At 44.0% G+C, this 24,296-nt stretch overlaps 1 protein-coding gene across 1 annotated transcript in view; it reads left to right on the top strand.

Annotated features, from left to right (window-relative positions):
• Positions 1 to 24,296, top strand: part of SLC20A2 (solute carrier family 20 member 2) — a 79,649-nt gene that overhangs the window by 6,740 nt on the left and 48,613 nt on the right. The window lies entirely within an intron of this gene.

Below are 24,296 nucleotides of genomic sequence, written 5' to 3'. Positions count from 1 at the left end.
CCGAGTGTCAGTGCATGCACTTTATGTGCAAGACACTACTAAATCTCTTATCCATGCACTCATTATATCCCGCATTGATTATTGCAATAGTCTCCTAACTGGTCTTCCCAAGAACAAACTCTCGCCACTGCAATCCCTTTTAAATGCTGTTGCTAGGCTGATCTTCCTAGCAAGACGCTCATCATCTGCTGATCCACTCTGCCAGTCCCTCCATTGGTTGCCTGTATTTTACCACATTCAATATAACATACGTCTATTCACATATAGAGCTATTATCCATACTGCACCAGCATATATCTCTTTACTTATCACAAAATATCTCCCATCTCGACAACTCTGCTCTGCACAAGACCTGTGCCTGTCTTCTGCATGGATCACTAGCTCCCATTCACTATTACAGGAATTTCATAGGGCTGCTCCCACCGTATAGAATGCCCTTCCACGCACAATAAGACTCTCTACTAGCCTCCAAACTTTCAAGTGTTCCCTTAAATCTCACCTCTTCAGGCAAGTCTATCATATTTAAGTACCACACGCATAACCCTCTGAGGCACTTATGTATTATATAGCTTTCCTTCTGGACCTGCAACTTGGTGGGACTGCTATGCTATTACTGGTGCCTGTTCTTGCGTTTCCCTCCTATGTCCCTATAGATTGTGTGCTTGCAGCAGGGCCATCCTACCTCCAAGTCTGTCTGTTGTTACTCAGTTTGTTTTAGAGATGTGCAGGTCCAGATTTACCCGAATCTCAAAACAGAATCGTATTGGCTATATGCTGTCACATGTTTTTGCTCCAAAACATGTGACAGCTGGATAGCCAATAAGATCCCGTTTTGAGATCCGGGTAAATCCGGACCTGCACATTTCTAGTTTGCTTTATCACTGTCTACAATTGTAAAGTGCAAATTAATCTGCTGCACTATATAAGAAACTGTAAATAAATAAATAAGTGATGTCTTAATATACTGTATGTCCTACATTGTATGTCTTGTGGTCTAGATATTTTCAAGTAGGCCTAGCTTTTCAAGTAGGCCTTGTTCATTTCCTTACATCTGTACACATGGCTGCCATATGGTAAGTTTCACATGGTTCATATGTATTGAAAGTGCATTGCGTACCACTTCCATGGGTCAGTTTACCTTAGTTAAAGCATAGGATGGAAAACAAAGTAGGTAGTTGCAGAGAAGAGTACACCAGGAATATTTTTTTAAAAAGCATATAAACATTCCTTTTCTATGTCTTGTGTAGTCACCTTTTAAATATCAAGAATATTGGATTAATGCCCCCAAAACAGGTGATTAAATAATTAGCAAATTGATAGAATATGCCGGGTCTTGAATCTTAGTGAACCTATTCAATCACAGGGGTCATTTGGTAGCTCTGTGATCGTGATCACCTTACAATACTTTGTTCATTAGTTTTGATTTTGGGCAAAACAAAATGTGCTTTTATTTAAAGAAATTACATTTTTTTCACTGTAGGCAGGTAAAAAAAGATCACAGTGACCTGAACATTATTTAGGTGATCAATAATTCAGTACTCATTAACTACTCTTCCTTCAGCAGAGTTGGAGTCATTTTAGCCTTTTACCCACTAATAAAGTAAAGTCCAAACTCCGTGTACAGTTTTGCTTCTGACTGATGGAGAGGTTTCTCAATTAAGTATCTGGGCAATGCAATTGTGTTGATGTGAGCTTTATGTTGCAATTGAGGTCAAGATCGTATTGTACTAATAGAGTGCAGTGAACAAGAGATGTAGGAAAAGAGATGAGAGCAGTTATTTTTATCAAATCAATGTATAATCCCTTGATCATTGTTTACATTTAATAACGGGATGCAGTTACAATCCCGGCGGTCGGGATCCCGGCGTTCAGAATCCCGACGCCGGAATCCCGACCGCCGAAATGCCGACACTTTCTCCCTCCTGGGGTGTCCACGACACCCCTGGAGGGAGAATAAATTGGTGTGCCGAGCGTAGCGAGGCACCGGGCCCGCTGCGTGGCGAGCGCAGCGAGCCCGCAAGGGGGGGCGATCCACGTCCCCCCCTTGTCGGCATTTCGGCTGTTGGGATTCCGGCATCGGGATTCTGAACGCCGGGATCCCGACCGCCGGGATTCAATACTGAATCCTTAAAAACACTACAGATGTTTTTCTTGATATAACAGATGAAATGTTGTAATGAAAATTCTATAGGCTATTATAGTCTCTGCCCAGAAAAGTGCTGGAAAACATTACCTTGAATCACACTGCTTTGACAATCTCTGTCTGACTCCTTTGTTAAATCCTTGCATTCCTATTGGTTCTTCCTATCTCTGTAGCTAATGGCACTAGGTAGGGTCCCCTTTATCACTGTTCCGGTTGACATTAATATTAGAAAACCATTATTTTCTCTTTAGATGACGCTCAAACATATCAGACCACATTGAAACATGCCAGGCCTTAAACTGAATAGTAAAAATAGTCTATTTTATCACTTAATTTAATATTACAATTTTTAAATTGGAGAGTGTTAGCTGTATTATGGGCAGTACTATTTTTCTGGAAAAATAGGTCCAGGAACTCCAGGTCTGGGGGGTGGATCGATTAAATAAAAATAAAAAGAGAGAAAGAGGGGACTTTAAAATAAAACTTTTTTTGGAAAGTACATTTTGGCCCAGAAACTGCCTGCCCAGGCTGAAGCTTGGGGCTGTCCCCGTTGACCCTGGAGCGGTGGCCACCAGGCTGTTTAAACATGTAAAATTATTTTAAAAACCTATTGGGTTCTGCTGTGGAACTATGAGTCCCAGCAAGCCTGCACCGCATACTGGGACTTGGAGAACCACAAGTCCCAGCATTCGTCCCAGTAAGGGGCTTGCTGGGACTCTTAGTTCCACAGCAGAACCAATAGTTAAATAAATACACACTGACACCAGAAAAATAAAACTATTACATTTTGAGCCCATACATACAGATACTTTCCTATCTTGACATGTAGATAGGTCTCCTCCGTTCGCTGGTCCTGAAGAAATCCAATATAGGTACCTGTGGAAGGAATTCATACTTACCAGGGTCCTCCGGCATAGATCGCGTCCTCTTCTTTCCATGTAGGCATCCACAGTCTCGCCAAAATAAAAAAAACGAGTGTCCCGACACCCAGAACGGACTGACGAGAAACCAGAGTTTTTGTTTACATCTGGCAGCTCCTCCCAAATACCGCTATTGCCCGCCTAGTGGCACCTAGCAGCCAATTAGGAGTTGCTAGACGGCCAATAGCACTATTCTGGAGTTCGTACTTGTGTCGGGTCTCTAATTTTTTGTTTTGCCAAGACCGTGGATGCCTGATTGGAAGGAAGATGACACGATCTACACTAGAGGACCCTGGTAAGTATGGATTCCTTCCACAGGTACCCACAGGATATCTGCCCAGACTGACCGGTCAGGGGGTAAATGATTTGGCTGCGGGACCTTATATAATAAGTGTCCCGTGGCTGTGGCATTACGCTGCTGGCTGCTTGAACCTGGTGCTGTTTCTTGAAATACTGGGAACTCCTACTCCTTTTGTCCCCCGTATTTTGGGAACCAGGACCAGCCCTTGGTTTTAAAAAATATGGGGAGAATGTCCCCGCTGGTGATCAGACTGGGGCGCACGTGCATCCCAGTTTCAGGACGGCGCCGCTGCGGGTTCATGCCCACTTCAGGGAGATGGGCAGGGATAGGGGGGACCGCGGGGTGGTGAGGGGCACCGGGGGAGGTGGCGAGGGAGGCGGCAAGGACCCATAGACAGCTCCGTAGCAACGGGGCGCGGGAGCATCTTGTGCGTGCGCGCCCCTGGCTCCATCTGTAGGGCAAATTAGTAAATCTGCCCTATTTACGAACCGTATTTCGACAAAAATACGGCCATTGCCAGTTGTATTCATTCCTATTAGGAATACGAATGCAACTTAGTCGTATTCTTAGTAAATTTCCCCATATTGTACAATTTGAGATCAGAACAACTAAACTATATACTATAGAGTTCGGATTAAATTTATTTCAATATCTAAACATTCTTTTGATATAGAGTGGAAAGACTTTTTGTTCTCCCCAAATTCTTCCATTTAGCTCTCTTGTAGAGCACTGGACAGCCTGTAATGAACTCTAACCCCTGTATTTACTTTACATGAGTTTAAGTCCAAATGTGGACAACACCTTTTAACATGATGCGTAATCTGTGCTGTTTTTATTATTTGAACAGTTCTTATGAAGGGCAAACAATGTTTTATTTTATGGTGAAAGCAAACTGCTGTTTACTTTTATTGCCTTGCTTAAGCTTACAATTTGTATTAATGTCAGTCTTACAAGTATCTACTACTAAGCCTTTTTCGGTTGCAGAGAGGTACACGCCTCTGTCCTCTTCAGTGGACGTTACGATTTAGATTACTGGATTTGGATGGATTTGGATTACTCCTAATTCTAATGACTTTGTTTCTCAAAATATCGATCCTTTAACACAGGAGTTTAAATCCAATATACTCCTTTGGAAAAGGTTACCTTTATCAGTGATGGGCCGCATTAACTTAGTTAAAATGGCTATTCAGCCTAAATATTTATATTTATTACAGAATTCACCTGTGTACATTCCTAAAAGAGTGTTTACAACTATAGATAGTGTTTTATATCCTCATTCATTTGGGGAGGCGGAACGCCAAGAGTGGCCATACGAGCCTTGGTTAAATCTAGGGAGGATGGAGGTATGGGACTTTCATATATCTAATTGGTTGAAGGGAGAGGATATCCCAACTTTTTGGGGATTCTTCTCAAAATGGGAAAAATACCACCATACACCCATACAATTGTTACTATCCTGGGTGTCTGTCCTCGCGCTTCCTCCCCTCCTTAAACAAGCTGTGCTTATATGGCGACTGACCCATAAGATCATTGAATGGCAGGGAATAGAGGAGGATTTACCACTCTGGTACAACTCTCTATTTAAGGTATTCTTGATTTTATCCCAAGATGAATTTGGGATGAAAGCTGGAGTCTGTGCGGTGGGGCAGCTGTGTATACAGGGAACATTTAAAACATTTGATCAATTAAAAATTGATTATGATATTCCAAATACAGTTTTCTTTAGGTATTCACAGCTGCACAGTGCCACTCAGACTCAATTTGGGAGAGCGCCTATGGATGTCTCGATATCTCCAATAAAAACCCTTCTATTATGGTTAGGAACCAGGGAACAGAATTTATGGGGAACTTAATAGCCGAAATAATGTACATATATTTGATCGGCTGAAAGAAAAAATGGGAATTAGATATGGGGTATATATCGGAGGAACAATGGATCCGAATATTGAGCTCAACTAAATATACCTCCCCCTGTGTCCGATATCAGCAGATACATTTTTATATTACACATAGGGTTTATCGTACTCCTATGTCTCTATGTAGAGCCAAGCTGAGACTCTGCTCCAGCTGCCCCAAATTTGTGGAATGGAGGGAGCAGATTTCTGGCATATGTTATGGTCTTACCCTCCAATATATGTCTATTGGTCAAAGGTATGGAGAGATATCATAGCTACTGAACCATCCCTCCCTGTATTTACAGCACGGTTGTGTATATTTGGATTAGACTTAGAAGAGATGTATTCTCCAACAATATATCGGTATGTTCTATGCCTTACAACATTGGCTAAAGTCTTGATAGCTAGGAAATGGCTGGCCTCGGAGTCGCCGAATATTTATCATTGGAGGGCTGTCACGACTGAAGGGCTGGATGAAGTCGTGTGGTGTGTAGCGACTGGAGACGGACCAGAGGATGAAGGATTAAATCGTGCAGGTTTAATAATAGAATTCATAAATGGAAACAATACACACTTGAATACTTTCTTAAAGTGGCAGTTAGTGATAAACAATACTTGAGCCAGTAAGGCACTTTAGAAGAAGAAAGTTCATTTGAATAATGACAGTTCAAATAGCATAGGACGGCAGGCTGGGGTCTTGAAGAATAAGAGGATCCGGAAAGAGAATGTACTTGATGGTAAATGAAGGATCCTTGAAGACTGGAAGAAGATGAATGATGAATGAAGATTGAAGAATTGCTTGGAAGCAGGAGACTTGAAGGGCTAGGCCAGGAAGCTCAGGGATACAGGCAGAGACCAGACTGTGGAGAGAACTGGCAGCGATGGGGTTAAGCAGCAACCTAGACCAACACAGAGCACGAGCAAGGCACCAAGGTCAGGAGAGGTGAGTCAGAGAGCCGGAGTCAGCTGGGAGCTGTGAACGCCTCTGGAGACTCTTTGCACTGACACTGAACAGCCCTAGGCAGATCCCCTATATCCCAAGAGGGCGGCTGCCATTGGCTGTCAGGTCAGTATGGGAGGAAACCTCAGACCTGGGCCAATCTGCTATTTTGCCCTTAACCAAGATGGCGGCGCCGGCCTCCCGGCACCATTACAGCACACACTGCTACACCTGTCGACGTCCCACGCTGCCTGCTGCCCACCAGACTGCCGCTGCCCGCTGCCGCTGACCCGGAGACCACTACACGCTAGCCGACGGCGGGCGCGGACGGGTGAGTAATATGCCCGCCGCGCACCGCCGCGGCTGAGTGTGACAGTACCCCCCCTTTTCTGGGTGACCCCAGGGCACCTACGCACCTTATGTGGGTTCCTTTGAAAGAATTGCCTCACCAGACGGGGAGCATGGAGATCTGCAGCATCAACCCAGGAGTTCTCCTCAGGACCGAATCCAAGCCACTCCACCAGATACTGCAGATGGGCATTGCGACAACGTGAGTCGATGATGCGTCTCACTTCGAACTCAATCTCTCTTTCAGAACCAATCTTGGGCGGTTTGGGCACCTTCTTTTGATATAAGTTCAATCTCAAGGGCTTTAGAAGAGACACATGAAAAGAATTTGAGATCTTCAGGGAAGAAGGAAGCTGTAGTCTGTATGCAACAGGATTAATAACTTGCGTGATTGGGAACGGTCCGATGAATCGGGGAGCCAGCTTCATGGATGGTAACCGAAGGCGTATGTGGCGGGTAGACAGCCACACTCGATCTCCAACCTTCAATTTGGGAGCCGCTCTTCTTTTCCTGTCCGCCATCCTTTTGTATCGAGCGGATGCTTTGAGGAGAGCGGTATGAACATCTGACCAGATTTTCGCAAACCGTTGTAAAGAAGCAGCAGCTGCAGGAACATCGGATGAAGATAAGTCTGAGAAATCTGGAGATCTGGGATGTTTGCCAAAAACAGTAAAAAAGGGAGTGGTGCCGGAGGATGAATGATAAGAATTATTGTGCGCATATTCCGCCCAAGGCAGAAGATCGACCCAGTCGTCTTGAGAAGAAGAGATGAATAAACGAATGAAGGCTTCCAAGTCTTGGTTGACCCGTTCCGTCTGCCCGTTGGTTTGTGGGTGGAATGCAGTGGAGAACTTGAGTTTGACTTGTACAGCGGAACAGAGAGCCCTCCAAAACTTTGCAACGAATTGCACTCCACGGTCAGATATAATCTCTTTGGGCAACCCATGAAGTTTGAAGATTGTGGAGATGAAGAGCTGAGCCAGAACTGGAGCGGATGGAAGACCTTTCAATGGGAAGAAGTGCGCCATTTTTGAGAAACGGTCAACCACCACCCAGATTACCGTATGCCCTTTGGAGGGAGGAAGTTCACAGATAAAGTCCATAGACAAGTGGGACCATGGTTCTGTAGGAATGGCTAGAGGTAGAAGAGGACCGGCAGGAGATGTTCTGGGGGACTTATGCTGGGCGCACTTTACACAGGAAGCGACAAAGCTGGTTACATCTTGACGAATGGTGGGCCACCAATATGAACGTAACAGGAACATTAGGGTCTTCTGTGCACCAGTATGTCCTGCAAAACGGGAAGCGTGTGCCCAGGACAGCACTCTTTTGCGAAGATTGAGGGGAACAAAGGTTTTGCCCGGAGGAGGTGAAGGTTGGACCGTAACTTGAGCAAAAACCAGAGGGTCGAGGATTGGTCGAGGAGAAGTCTCTAGGTCGGCCGGAGTCTCGAAGGAGCGTGAAAGGGCATCGGCCTTGGCATTCATCGACCCGGGTCTGAATCTGATCTGGAAATCAAATCGTTCGAAGAACATGGCCCAGCGGGCTTGACGAGCAGTAAGACATTGGGCATGCTTGAGAAATGAGAGATTCTTATGGTCAGAGTATACCGTGATCTTATGTCGTGCCCCCTCCAGGAGGTACCGCCACTCCTCCAACGCTAACTTGACTGCTAGTAACTCTTGCTCCCCAATGGGGTAATTTTTCTCTGCTGGAAGAAACTTCTTAGAGTAGAAAGCACAGGGGTGAAGTTCCTGGTCCTCTCCTTTCTGTGACAAGATTGCCCCGACTCCCTCTGAGGATGCGTCCACCTCGATAATGAAGGGTTTGTCGAGGTTCGGCTGAAGAAGAATTGGAGCAGAGACGAATGCATTCTTTAGTTGTTGGAAAGCTAGCGAGGCTTCGGGTGGCCACTGACTAGGATCTACTCCCTTGCGGGTTAGAGCTGTAAGGGGTGCAGCAAGGGTGGAGAAGTCCCGGATGAAGCGACGATAATAATTTGAAAAACCCAGGAACCTCTGGATACCTTTGAGCGTGGTAGGCGCTGTCCAGTCTTGGATGGCTCTTACTTTCTCTGGGTCCATCTCTATCCCAGTGCTGGTGAGGATGTGGCCAAGAAATGGAATGGAAGTGACCTCGAAGACGCATTTGTCTAGCTTGCAGAACAATTGATTTTGGCGTAGACGGCGCAGGACTTCAGATACAGTTTGACGATGGAGATGAAGGTTAGGAGAGAATATGAGGATATCATCGAGATACACCACGACAGAATGATACAGTAAGTCCCGAAATATGTCGTTTACAAACTGTTGGAAGACGGCCGGGGCATTGCAAAGGCCAAATGGCATCACCAGGTATTCGTAGTGGCCATCCCGGGTGTTGAAAGCCGTCTTCCACTCGTCACCGGAACGGATTCGGATCAAGTTGTACGCCCCTCTCAGATCCAGTTTGGTAAAAATAGACGCCCCTCTGATCTTATCGAAGAGTTCGGTGATGAGGGGTAATGGGTAGCGGTTCTTGATTGTGATATCGTTGAGACCCCTATAGTCGATACATGGCCGGAGAGTCCCATCTTTTTTTTTAACGAAGAAAAACCCCGCTCCGGCTGGCGAGGTGGATGGACGAATGAAGCCTTTATTCAAGTTTTCACGAATGTAGTCAGACATAGTCTTGGTCTCGGGTAGAGATAAGGGGTAGATACGACCCCGCGGTGGAAATTTCCCGGGTACCAACTCTATCGGACAGTCCCAAGGACGATGAGGGGGCAGAGAATCGGCACCTCCCTTGCTGAAGACATCAGAAAAAGAATGGTATGGTGTGGGTATAGACAAGGGTGAAGCTGGTGAAGACGGAAGACTGGAACCTCCCTCTTCTTGAGGATTCATTTGATTGAGTGGAATGATACGAGTCATGCAAGTGGTTAAACAGTTCGTACCCCAGGCCTTGATCTCCATGCTGGTCCAATCAATATGAGGATTGTGTTTAGCGAGCCATGGTAGACCCAGGACCACCTGGTGTGATGACTGAGGAAGAACTAAGAACTCTAGAGTCTCTTGATGTAGAGCACCCACTAGCACTGTCACTGGATTGGTTTGAAGGGTGATTTGCCCACTACAGATACGACTCCCATCCACTGCAGTGAGAACCAGGGGATGGGTCAAGGGTTGTACTGCCAGGGAGTGTTGAAAGACGAAAGATGAAGAAAGAAAGTTTCCTGCCGCTCCGGAATCCAATAGGGCCTGGACTTTATTTTCCCCTTGAGGGCACACAATGGTAATTGGAATGGTGGAAACAGTTGAGGAGGGAGATGAAAACAAGACTCCTAACCGGGCCTCCCTCGGGGAGGTTAGGAGCGGCCGTTTCCCGGACGCAATGGACAGGAGGACAGCAAATGGGCAGCACACCCGCAGTACATGCAGAGATTCTCCCGTTGTCTACGGGACTTTTCTTCCTGTGAGAGCCGAGAACGATTGATCTGCATAGGTTCATCAGGTGGTGTAGTTGTGGAAGGACTTGGTCTAGGAACGGGAACAGCATTTGGGGTGAAGCGAGGGCGAAGACGATCAGAGCGATTTCTCTCTAGTTGGCGTTCCTGCATCCGTAGATCTACTTTGTTGCACAGAGAGATGAGCTCGATCAAGGTAGCCGGGAAGTCACGAGTAGCTAATTCATCCTTGATACGACCTGCCAGCCCATTCCAGAAGGCGGAGAGGAGAGCCTCTTCGTTCCATTTTAATTCTGAGGCCAGGGTCTGGAACTGCACAACATACTGTCCCACCGATCGGCTACCCTGGCGAATCCTCAGGATTTCAGTGGCGGCAGAGGACACTCTGCCAGGGTCATCGAAGATGCGACGAAAAGAGGTAATAAAAGCTTCATAGTCATTGAGCAGGGGGTCAGAGCGTTCCCAGAGAGGGGACACCCAGTCCAGAGCTGACCCTGCCAGGAGAGACACAATATAGGCCACCTTTGCCTTGGAGGTTGGGAAGTGAGATGACTGCAAGGTGAAGTGGACATCACATTGGTTCAGGAACCCACGGCATGCCCTTGGCGAACCATCATACTTGCTGGGAGTAGGGAGTTGCATGTGATGAGGAACTACGGATCCTGGTGTGGAAACAGGAACTGGAATCTCTGGTGCTGGAGCAACCGACACTGAGGGAGCCGCCTGGGGCGGGGACAAGGCCTGAAGAAATTGAGCCACTTGGCGTTGGGTAGTTTCCACTTGTTCAAGACGAGTCACGATACCTTGAAAGACGTCCGCCATGGAAGCCTGTACTTCACCCGACTCCATCGGGTCAGTGCAAACTGTCACGACTGAAGGGCTGGATGAAGTCGTGTGGTGTGTAGCGACTGGAGACGGACCAGAGGATGAAGGATTAAATCGTGCAGGTTTAATAATAGAATTCATAAATGGAAACAATACACACTTGAATACTTTCTTAAAGTGGCAGTTAGTGATAAACAATACTTGAGCCAGTAAGGCACTTTAGAAGAAGAAAGTTCATTTGAATAATGACAGTTCAAATAGCATAGGACGGCAGGCTGGGGTCTTGAAGAATAAGAGGATCCGGAAAGAGAATGTACTTGATGGTAAATGAAGGATCCTTGAAGACTGGAAGAAGATGAATGATGAATGAAGATTGAAGAATTGCTTGGAAGCAGGAGACTTGAAGGGCTAGGCCAGGAAGCTCAGGGATACAGGCAGAGACCAGACTGTGGAGAGAACTGGCAGCGATGGGGTTAAGCAGCAACCTAGACCAACACAGAGCACGAGCAAGGCACCAAGGTCAGGAGAGGTGAGTCAGAGAGCCGGAGTCAGCTGGGAGCTGTGAACGCCTCTGGAGACTCTTTGCACTGACACTGAACAGCCCTAGGCAGATCCCCTATATCCCAAGAGGGCGGCTGCCATTGGCTGTCAGGTCAGTATGGGAGGAAACCTCAGACCTGGGCCAATCTGCTATTTTGCCCTTAACCAAGATGGCGGCGCCGGCCTCCCGGCACCATTACAGCACACACTGCTACACCTGTCGACGTCCCACGCTGCCTGCTGCCCACCAGACTGCCGCTGCCCGCTGCCGCTGACCCGGAGACCACTACACGCTAGCCGACGGCGGGCGCGGACGGGTGAGTAATATGCCCGCCGCGCACCGCCGCGGCTGAGTGTGACAAGGGCATTGGTCAATGAGGTATCGGGACACAAAAGAGTTATGTATAAAAGTAGAGGTTCAAATAAAAATTATCTAAAAAAAATGGGATACATGGAATACATCAATGTTGGGAATAGATACTTCTCTTCCCTGATTGTAAATCAGGGAACTAGAAGAGGCAGGGATGAAAAAATGTAAGAATTTGATTAAGAGATGCACTGGTGTTATATAAGGTATGGGCATATAAATGAGTACAAAGAGAGAAGCGAAGGGAGAAAATACGGTAAGACATAAGTGATTAAAAGGAATAAGAATAATATATACAGTAATAATTGGAAAGTATAGTTAAAGAGGAGATATTGATTCTTTTTTTTTTCTTTCTTTGAGGTTTTTTTTGTGTTGTTTTGTTTTATTGTTTTCTTTCTTCTTTTATTTTTTCCTTCCATCTTTGCTTTGTTGTCATCACATGAGAGATTAAGGAGAAAAAAAATAAAAATAAAAGGGTGGAGACCGGCTATATCTAAGGATAGACATTAATCAATAGGAATAATAGTAAACTCATACACAAAACACTCACATACTTACACCTAGATATAACATGCATGAACACAATAACAATAAGGAATATATAATAAACTACACACAAAGATAGTCACCAGATATGGAAGTAATTAAACTTCACATAATTTAATTTCTACAGAAGATATTAAGCACATTTAATACACTAAGAAAATACACTTAATAACTTTTTTATTTTATTTATTTATTTATTTTGTTAGTTTTGGCACAAAGTTCACCAGCAATAGAGGAAAACGTGATTAATGCCCTTAATATATACAATAAATACATGTTCACAACAGAGTTTAATCAACAAGAATTTATGGGTTCCTTGTATATAAGACCAGTCTCCACCGAAGGTTCCATCCAGTGAAATGGATGATGTTATATAAGAAATGTATTATGTAGAAGATGGAATGTTTTGTTATTTATAATGAATGTTATATTAAAAAAATGAACAATAAAAATGATTAAATTCAAAAAAAGTATTACAAGTATAAGAAATGACTAGGGCTGGACCAGGCCAAATTGTTGGCCCTGTTATTTAAAGCACACAGGCCAACTTATAGTTGCCGACTTTCTGGTTGCTGCATCCGTGAGGAGTCCAACTCTCTGCTTATCATTAGCCTGGTCTGCCAGTACCAGAGGGAGGTCATTCAGTGCTTGTGCTACACAAGGGTTTTTTTTTTATGAAATAAATGGCATACTGAGGATTGGTGTAAAAGGACAGGTCTCTAATTGGATTATAGTGATACAAACTTGTTTCTTTAATTAGCACCACAACTGTCTTAAATCAGTCATTAAGCCTATTTCAAATAGTCATTCTCTGGTTTGGTTTCTTAGTATGCACCACATTGAACCATGACAAGAAAAAACAAAAATGAGAGTTGTCCAGCTGTGGCTCCTACCTGAACATAGGAGGGGGGTTTTCAAAGCCCACGCTGCTGGTTCCCCTCAGCTGGGTCCCTGACATCAGCCAGGGTTCCTGCACCTGTACTGTGCAATTGAAAGGTGCCAAGCACAGTGCTCTCTGCTTATCACAGCCCATACTGGCAGTCCCAGAGAGAGGAAACACATCCCAATGGCACTGCCACTGGCTGCACCTGACTTCACTAATGCTGAGCAGGGTGGTGGATTTTCCTGGGGGAGCTGCAATACTGCAGCTCATAGGTAAAATCTGCCACTTGAGTCTGAGATCAGAAAGAAAATTATAGAGAAAAAAAGTAAAGGCAACAAGCCTTACACACTAGATGATATTATTAACAACCCATAGGCGCGCAAATATTTAACAATATTGACTGTACACGCTACACACAATATGCTGTTAATTATATAGTTATTGTTAATAATCTACCGTCTAGTGTGTAAGGGGCTTAAGACCCATAAACACTGTGGGGGTGCGCATATTTAACGATATTGACCTTAAATACTAGACGATATATCTGATATGTCGCTAATGATATAGTTATTGTTAACATTTTGCATCTAGAGTGTATGGGGCTTAAGACCATATAAAGAAGCATGATGTTCCTGTGACTGCTGTTGCAAATATTACAAAGTTTAAAGTCCATGGGAATGTAGCCAACATCTGAACGTGGCTGAGAGGAAAATCAACCATAGATTAAACAGAAGGATAGTAAGAATGTTAAAAAGCCAAGCAAAACTTCCAAAGATGTACAGTACAAGCTAAACTCCAAGATCAAGGTAGGCCAGTGGCTGATTGCACCATACAATGGGGCAGATGTATGAACCAGCGTTAAGTGCAGAAATGCACTTAACGCTGGTTAACTGGGGGGGATTACGATTCTCCTAATGTATTACTAGCGCACCTAACGTGCGCTAGTGACAGCCCACAGAGTTACGCTCGGCGTGGCTGTCCCCTGTAATCCCCTCCAGGGTTTCGCGGCCGGGGCGATGTATTAACAGCCGCCCAGGCTTTAATTCGCCCCGGCCACTTTGCCAGCTCAGGGCTAGCGTTGTCCTATACCCCACTGTGGGGACAACGCTAGCCCTGCTTCTGGCTCGGGCTGCGCAGGAGATCTCGCGCATGCCCATTAGAGCCGGACAGGGGGGGAAAGAAGCGCACTGAGCATGAACGGGACGCCGGGGGAGCCGATAAGGAGAGCCGTTAACGCTGGGCATAACGGCTCTCCTTATTGGCTTGCAGGGGGTTAATACATTAGCAAATAACGGGTGCCGGCTTCTCCTCGTTATGCAGGAGAAGCGGGACCCGTTATTTGAGAAGCACTAAGGGGGGGGGGGGTAGTACATCTGCCCCAATGGAGGACTAAAAAAAATATAAGAAAGTATAATTTGCTAAAATGCATATTGACAAGTCAGAATGCTTCAGGGAGAGCGTCTTTTTTAGACTTACAGTATGTCAGTGATTTTCAACCACTGCCGTGGCACACTAGTGTGCCTTGAGCTGTTCTCAAGTGTGCCCCTAGACCTAGAGATGCCCAAACCAGTTAACAGCCACCACCAGTTCAACTGTTACTTACTGCTCTCTTCTTTTCATGTAAAGGGCCAATGTGTTTTATTTTTGTTACCTGTGGGGACCAGTGTGATTGTTTTTTGTATGAGGGCCAATAGGTTTGTTTTTTTTTCTTATGGGGGCCAATGTGTTTTGCTTTGTGGGGATCTAATGGTGTGCCTTGGCAATTTTAAAATCTTATTTAGTGTGCCGCAAGGTAAAAAGGTTGGAAATCACTGTTATAAGTCAAAATTGGAGTATTTTTACAATCACAACCACAGATAAAGAAAATGAGGCTTTCAATTGAAAATAACGACATATCTACTGTGGAGGAGGCTTTACTCTTGGCATGCCGAAACCAGAGTCTGGCAATGTACCTGTGCCTTGGTACATGTGATGATGTCATCATGGCCCTGACGGAAGGTATATTAGCCTTGATGGCACAGGACGAGAGATGTATATAAGGTGTTTCTTGTTTGTTTTGTACTGTTTTTCTGACAAAAAAAAACAGGAAAGATCTCTGAAACGTTGACCTTGCAGACCATTCTCTTTATTTTTGATGTTGATCGTTGAGTGCCACCCATTATCTTTTGTTTGTTTACACCAGGAATTGTTGTTTGTATCTGCCCTGGCTTAATATTGGTAATAATTTCAACCCATTCACTGTGGTATGCTCAATTCAGCTTATTTGCCATTGGTTTCCAGAATGGTATGACTAAAAAAAAACAATAGTTCACAGCTTTAAAAAAAATAAAAAATAAAAAGTTAATATCAGGCAATAACTAAACTGATATATACTGTAAGTAGTTGTAGCCACAGTAGTAGCTATGCCCTCACCCCCCACTAGTTGCACAATACATATCTTGAATACCACAAACAGCTTTTACATTCAAAGCAGTGAGTTGCTGTACACATATCTGCCATCCCGGCAAGCTTCATCTCTCCTCTCTGAGGGCCAGATGGACTATGCTTCCTAAAGTGGTGATAAACAACAAGCCAATCACCTCCTAACTGTTATTCTACATCTGTATGCGGATGATACTCAGCTCTACCTATCCTCCCCGGACCTGTCCCCATCTGTATTGAGCCGTGTCTCTGAATGCCTTTCTGCTGTTTCATCCTGGATGTCATCTCGCCACCTCAAACTTAATATCTCAAAAACAGAATTAATTATATTTCCGCCAATAAATAGTAGTTACCAACCTGATATCTCTATCGCTGTTGAGAAGATGACAATCACTCCTACCTCTCAAGCTCGCTGCCTAGGTGTTATCCTTGACTCAGAACTTTCCTTTGTACCCCACATTCAATCTGTCTCAAAATCATGCCACGTGCATCTAAAAAACATATTTAAAATTTGCCCTTACCTTACACAAGACACTGCAAAAACTCTAATCCATGCTCTCATCATCTCACGCATTGATTATTGCAATAGTCTCCTTATTGGCCTTCCCCAATACAGACTCTCACCACTACAGTCCATTATGAATGCAGCTGCAAGGCTAATCTTCCTAGCCAGACGTTCATCGTCTGCAAAGCTACTCTGTCAGTCACTTCATTGGTTACCTGTATTCTACCGTATTCAATACAAAATTCTTTTACTTACACACAAAGCCATAAACCAAACTACACCAACATACATATCTTCTCTTATCTCAAAATATCATCCAACACGACCTCTACACTCCTCCCAAGATCTGCGTCTCTCATCCACACTCATTACTCGCTCCCATTCCCGACTGCAGGACTTTCTTCGGGCTGCACCCACTCTGTGGAATGCCCTCCCAAGCACAATAAGACTCTCCTCCAGTCTCCAAACCTATAAGCGTTCCCTAAAAACTCATCTCTTCAGGCAAGCTTATCAAATTCCAGAACCAGTCATAGAACCTTGCGTTCTGGTGGAATCGATGCAATAAAGAATACAGTATCTATCCTTATGTATCAATGCCTATTTCCCTATAGATTGTAAGCTTGCGAGCAGGGCCCTCCTACATTTTGACTGTCTGTAAATACCCTGTTTTGTTGTATCACTGTCTGCTATTGTAAAGCGCAACGGAATATGCTGCGCTATATAAGAAACTGTTAATAAATAAATAAATAAAATATTGTTTTTTTTTATAACAATTTCTTTATAAATAAAATATGGTTTAAAAAAAGTTAGGAGCTGATAGGCTGGTTGTTTATCACTCTTAACTTTATCACTTTTTGTAGCTTAGTACATCTATCCCTGATTCTGGAGTGGCCATTTCATGAAGATGGCTCAGCACAGTCACCACTCCCAACATTTGTGAGGAGAGACAAAGGAGGAGCGAGCCAGGACAGCAGATATAACTACCCACCAGGTTTAGGAGGTGTGCACTCACCTGCTGGCAGTGCTACTAATTGCATGGGGATTGCCTGCTTTGGAGGAGGTCAGGGCCCTGTAGCAGCCATTTTTATTTGCGGCTGCTTATACGGGGTGAGACACGCGAAGTGCCATACCCAATAACAGCGGCTAACAGGGCTAAGGATACCAGCATTGAGGTTAATAGGATAGCAGGCTATGAACCTATTGTATTAGCATATAATTCCCCCATTAATATATAGACCATTTAGTTATTTCAAATAACAATGTGTCATATAATGGATTTATTGGGTTTTTAATTCCATAAATATCATATTTGGAATATGTTAGGTTTGTTTTCTCTCCAATTTTATATAAAAACAGCTAAATGTTTTGTGAAACTCCCATTGAAGTGCACTGTCTAACATAATTTTACAACTGTAGCAAATATAAATATTAAATAAGTGTTGGTTCATGTTGATAGAACAGACAATGCAACATTCCTATAACTGTCTTTTATGCTGTTGGACTTTCATGTACTTTTTGGCTCTTGCCTGTTACATTCTGCAGTTTAAATAGAACTGTTCAAGCTATTAAAAAGGAAGACATTGGCAGAGCTTCAAATGTTGAGCTGAACCATGACCTTTTGCCTAAATTAAGAGGAGTGGTGACAGTAATCAAGACTCTTTAGAACAGACAGTATAAATAGGACAGCAGAATACTACAACCTGCTTGTACTTCAAGACTCCCCAGGGTTATCTGAAGTTCAACATCTTAAACGTACTGCCCAGTACAAAGAAGTGCTTTACTTGTGTGCCATAATTGTTTGGCAAGAAAGGGAGCCCTCTACTGAACATATAAAGACTTGGCTCTGTTCCAGTTCCTAGAATTACGGTAGGGAATATTAATCATTCACAAAATGTGTTACTGTTTTACTATATTTCCTAGTTGCAGAAAATAAAATATTTAAGTGGAATAATTCTGTATGGAATCAAATTAACTAACTTATCTTACTTCAGCAGTCCAAGCTTAATATAAAATTAAGCAGGTATTGTACTTGCTTCTTTTTGTGCCAGACAAAGCTATACACTGTGCCCAGCACCAACCAATCAGATGAGTAGGAAGTCTCCTCACTCTGGTTTGTGATTGGTTGGAACTATTCTCCAGTTAAATGCAAATGAGAACAAATATTTTCCTTTCCGATAACACACCTGAATACATTTCCTTGCTTAATTTGCACTATAAATATTGTCAAACTATAGTTACCTGATGTATTTAAGTTATCTACTGATATAGCAGGCATCAAACAGAAAATGACTGCCAAACACCCTTGGCAAGCTCCATTTATTGTAATCAGTTGAATTTTAATTTCATTCATCTATTGATAAGTTGTACGGCTAGGGCTCAGAAATAGAGGCTTAGGTTGAGAATGGTAGTGAAGCTAAAATAGGTGACTTCTGCAAAACAGTTGCCATGAAAAGTTTTCTAGTCTGTCACTGACTTAAATGGAAAGTAGAATTGTGTTGAGTACACATCTTCGTTTAATGTTTTGTTTTGCTTCAGCAAAGTGTGAGCCCCTTGGGTTTGTTAGTAAGCTTGCTATTGTCACATGTATGCAGCTTTTGTTATGAGGCAAAGTGTAGGAATAATAAGCATACAATTTCTGCCTGGGAGACAGCAGGTGTTGTGCGAGATAAAGAATGGTTAAACTAAAAATGGAAAGGGGGAAAGTATTCATGTAATGTTATACTTTTTATGAAATGTAAGATATTTTCAATAGCTTTTTATATATAGTGATATACAGTCCACATTTTACCCACAAAATAACCTGTGGTAATAGCCCTGTCAGAACTAAAGCTGGGTATACACTATACTGCCGAATCTGCTTCTTAAGCACAAACACCAATCGGCCGTTCAATAAAATTGTCCAGACATGAAAATTGTGCGGGCATTTATATTTGCCAGTAAATGTTGGGATGTTATTTTGGCATTTCATTGACTGGCATATAGGGCCAGTCACAGCAAGACAGGCCAATATATGTGCAAGAGATATCAGGGATGACCTGATATGTCTGGGAACAATTTTATTTCCGGACTTAGGGGTGTATTCATTCCAGGATTCCCACTGTCGGAATGATCGACAGTTGGAATCCTGGACCATTTTTGTTTCTTCTAACTGTAACTCCACAGCCGGAATTCAATGTTCAGGGATCTGTGAAAAACTTTGCCTTTTTTGACAACATGGCTGCAGATTCGACAATCCACAGCAGTACCGACAATACAGACTCGCCTGCATAGGGAGGCGGGTAAGTAGCAGGTGAATACTATCCTGCAGATATTTCCACTGACAGAAATATCAGCAGAAATTTAATATCCCCCTAAAGGTGTGTACACACGCATCAATTTACTTTCAAATTGATTTTGATTCGATTTGCTTTCGAATTCCCCAATTCCACCCTCTCTCAATTTGGTCTTTGCTTTCCATTTAATTTCACATTCGATCTGCACTTTTGCATTCGATATCAGTTTCGATTTGCATTCAAGGCACAGTGTACACATTTGATTTACTGGATCGATTTCGATATTTCCTTGCCTGCACAGTCTATTTTTCTTTTCAATATAGAGAAAACGGGAGCACACATCGAATCGAATGTGGAAAGCATCTTAAAAACTGTTAGATTTCACTTTGATTTTGCTTCTATAAGCAGCAGCGTCACACATTTTGCACAGAAATGTGAGAGAGACCAGAAAGTCCTGCTAAAGTTGACTACACAGTGTGTATGGTCTCTTCTAAAGGTGGCCATACACTGCTGAGATGTCTCGCAACAGTGTACGATCAACCGCTACCCAGTGAGCCAGGAGGGAGGTCCCAAGTCAGACGGCCAGTAGGTCCGACCACCGACTCAGGTCCAATGCGCATGGGACTACTCATTGGACCTGAGGGGACATCGAACTGACCCGATTTCAGAGATTTGACGGGCCAATTCGTCTGAATAGGCCAAATCGGCTCAGTGTATGGGGGCCTTAACTCTATAGATTGTAAGCTTGCAGCAGGGCCCTCCTACCTCCAAGTCTGTCTGTTGTTACCCAGTTTGTCTTATCACTGTCTACTATTGTAAAGCGCAACGGAATCTGCTGCGCTATACAAGAAACTGTAAATAAATAAATAATAAATATAAATTTACTGAATTAGGAACTGTTTATTTACTAAGGAACTTGTGAAACCAACTGCATCATTTTCTACAAACATTATGTTTAAACCCAAATAATTTTATTGGATGGAAATTCTATGGCTTTATAAAACATACAAAATGGAAATCATAAAAATAAAGAAATATTGGCTTTAGAAAGAATACATTCATGTGCTGTAAAGCGAAACTATGAGAGGGTAAAAACAATTTGTATATAAAGTCTTAAATATGCAACCAGATACTCTCCACAGTAGAGAATAAATACAATAAATAAGGCTGTGTACACACATGAGATGGATTGCCTGTCTGTCCGAGGAACTGACTGATCTAATGATTTGGGAAGTGTTCTTCTCATTTACTAATTTGCTGTTTGGTTGGATGGCCATACACACAAGCGTATACTATATATTTATATGCATTCTGATATCTACAAGATATATCGGCATATGCCATGCTGTACAGTAGACGGATGTCTGTGAAAAACATTGTTCAGACATATTAGCTGTACGCACAAGCTGATACACTAGCAATGTATCGTCTGTCAGTTATATGATGCTTATGAAAATAGACAACTACAGTATATGTTCCTGGGCATAAGACAACTTTTAAGCCTTAACCTGCAGCCTCCAGATTTTGTTTTCTGAGGTTTAACTTTATTTCTCAGACTGAGAAAAATGTGTGTTCCTTTTAATGGTTAGAGGTCTTGTGAACAATATCAATTAATGACGGACACTAAAAACACAGTGCTTTGGTTTCCATTAATGTAACCAACTCAATGAAAAGGATTTTGATGTTGCTAACCATCACATGCATCTTTAAAATGCTCATCCAATGTACAGAAGTGGTGTTCGCACCACAGTACCTTGAATTCTGGCCTCCAACTTTACATGCGCACCAAATAACCGTCAATGGTTATCCATTCACTTGTTACCTTGAAGTCCCGATAGAGAAGTTAGGAGACTGATGGGAAGGGGTGGGAAAATGTGATTATTGATAAATAGGCCGACAAAAGAGCTGATGAGCTCACATAAAGAGAATAGAAGTGGTCCAAGGACAGAAGGACACTTTCTGGAAATGGAATCGCGAGGAGACTGAAAAAGAAGCGTGGATTCTTAAACAGACAGACAATAGGATGAAAGGGACAAAAGGTTGACATGAAAAAGTATTAGATTGTACATGAAAATTCACTGTCCCTGTGAATATTTAACTGACAGTAGATAATCCAAATGACTCCATATAGAGGTAAATTCAATGAAAAGATAGTTGAACAATCCCAATACCTCCAGCAGGTGAGTGGAGTGGTTTGTGGCTTGCTGAGGCTCACAAAAAGGGTCATGGGTGGCCGTAGATCTGCAGGTAGGTAGTAAGGCTGCGTCCATCGCTGCATGATAGGCAACTGCAGATCAGTGGCAGTACAGCGGCAGACCAACGTTACAGTTGGTACGGATGTCAGGAGACGGTCCATCTCCCTCAAACACACATGGCCCAGCACTCAGTGAATCACAGCTGACTCTGTGGGTGCAGTGGCCAGTTTGAGCACAAGCTGTCACCGCAGGTTGGACACGCAGTACAGCTGCGGGTATACTGTGTGGCTGGGGTGATGTTAACGGCTGTTCATCCACAGACACAGGCGGCGGATCCACACCAAGCAAGTGCCGTGTTGGGATAAGTGTTCTGGGCCAGTCAGCTTCCTCCAGCATCCACTGGTGGACACCCAGTGGATCTCAGAGGGCAGATGAGGGGAATGTTGCGGGTATAGTGGATAGTATAAAGGTCCTCAGTCAGCTTTGACTATTACCTCTCAGTTGGGCTCCTGGTTCCGTGACCGCTGTAGGTAAATTGTAGCTCAGCAGTCCCGGCTCAGCTGAAAAGGAGGAAAAAGTGCTCAGTGTTCGGATTGGGTATGTAGCATAAATCCATTCCCCTCATCTGCCCACTGAGATCTGCTGGGTGTCAAGTAGTGGTTGCTTGGGGAAGCTGACCGACCCAAAACACTGACCCTGAGACGACACTTGCTTGCTATTGAGCCACCGCCTGTGTCTGTTGTCAAAGGGCAGCTAACATCACCCCAGCCTCACAGTACACCCATTGCTGTACTGCTTGTATGGCCTGTGGTGACAGCTAGTACTCAAACAGGCCACTGCACCCACAGAGTCAGCTGTGATTCACTAAATGCCAGGCCTTGTGTGTTGGAGGGAGATTGACCGGCTCCTGACAGCTGTACCACGTGTAATGTCGGCCTGCTGCTGTACTGGTTGGTGCGTAAATTTCCGAATTATTTCGGAGCGGTCCGCATGCCACGCTGTGCGGACATCGTACGAAGAAACGCCCACCGGTCCTCCGCATTCGGATGGACTCACACTTTAAGAAGAGGGCGTGTTTACGGACGACATCCAAACCTTGCGTGTGCGGTGGACACACGCATATTCTGCACGGTCTTACAGCGTCTGCACGGTCTTACCGTGTCAGAACGGACGGGAACCTGCCCGTACGACCAGAATAAGGCCCCATGTGCACTGCAGGTGGGGCAGATGTCACTTGTGCAGAGAGAATTATATTTGGGTGGGGTTTTACTTCAAAGTAAGATATATATTGCAGTGTAAAAATAAAGCAGCCAGTATTTACCCTGCACAGAAACAAAATAACTCACCCAAATCTAATTCTCTCTGCACATTTTACATCTGCCCCCCTGCAGTGCACATGGTTTTGTCCATCTAAGAAGGCATTTGTCAGAAAGAGTGAACTAGAATAAGGCCCTGTGTATCGTGGCACTAAGTTGGGATCATTTGGTCTACAGCATGATGGTCGACAGTCATTAGGTCGACATGGGAAAAGGTCAACATGGTTGTAGGTCAAAAGGTCATTAGTTTGACAGGTTGTTAGTTTGACAGGTCATTAGTTCGACAATGTCTATGTCTACAGTCAAAAGGTCGACATGGGGTTTTTCACAGTTTTTTTTACCTGAATGTCAACACAGTCAACATGGACACAGTTTCAAGTGCACCGCATTACCTTGCATCGCTCACTATGCGTCGGGCACACTATTTTATTCTCCCACCACGCCCTAGTGGATGGTAGGGCATGAAATACCGCCTGTCGGCACATCGGCTCAAAAAACTGTGAAAAACCCCATGTCGACCTTTTGACTGTTGAACTAAACATTGTCGATCTAATGACCTGTCGAACTAATAACCTTTCTACCTAGAACCATGTCGACCTTTTCCTATGTCGACCTAGACCAATGTCAACCTTTTCCCATGTCGACCTAATGGTGTCCACCTAATGACTGTTGACCATCATGCTGTAGACCAAATGACCGAATCCCGTGGCACCTTGGGGTGAATTAGAGCACTTGCCCGGGTGCCCTGGGTTGGTGACCCAGGACCAATCGAAAAAATTATTTATGATTAATGTAACAGGCCACCAATAAAAAATGTGAGCAGACAGAAGTGAATACAGTCCCTCACCACATAACTGGCTCTAAGGATGACATAGAAGGACCCATTTATCATACAATATTTGTGGCTAATTCCCTGAAAACAGCAATTTTCAGGGGATATTCGCAAATATTGATGTAGAATGTATGTAGGAAGGACTGCAGCATGAATCTCTGATTTCTCCTGCCCCACTCACATCCCTCCCACTATGGGGATGCGAAGATGCCCGATGTAGCAACATCAGGCAGCATCACATCAGGTCAGTGGGCTACCACCATTATGAGATGAAGGTAGCCAATTGTAGCTTATGGGCTACAGAACGCACTGCCGGCGGGGCATTGTGGTCAGCGGGGTCGGCCGGTGGGTCAGCGTTAACCATGCATGCACAGACCAACGGCACCTGGCGAAGTGCGGGAACGAGTGCGGGAACGGGCTCCTTTCGGTACCCTGCAGGTTGATGCATTCGACTGAAAGGATCGTATATTGCAAAGCGATCCTGGGTGGCAAATGTATTGCATAATGTGATGCAATGATAAATGGGCCCCATAAACATAATTTACTTAATTTAATATTTTTTTCCGGTATTTCCTCATCTTTGCGGCCACTGCTTACACTAT

Source organism: Crinia signifera, chromosome 1 (genome assembly GCF_055691185.1).
Source record: "Crinia signifera chromosome 1, ASM5569118v1, whole genome shotgun sequence".
NCBI lineage: Eukaryota > Metazoa > Chordata > Amphibia > Anura > Myobatrachidae > Crinia > Crinia signifera.
Note: the sequence above shows the minus strand (reverse complement) of the source record. Positions and strands in the feature narration are given on the sequence as shown.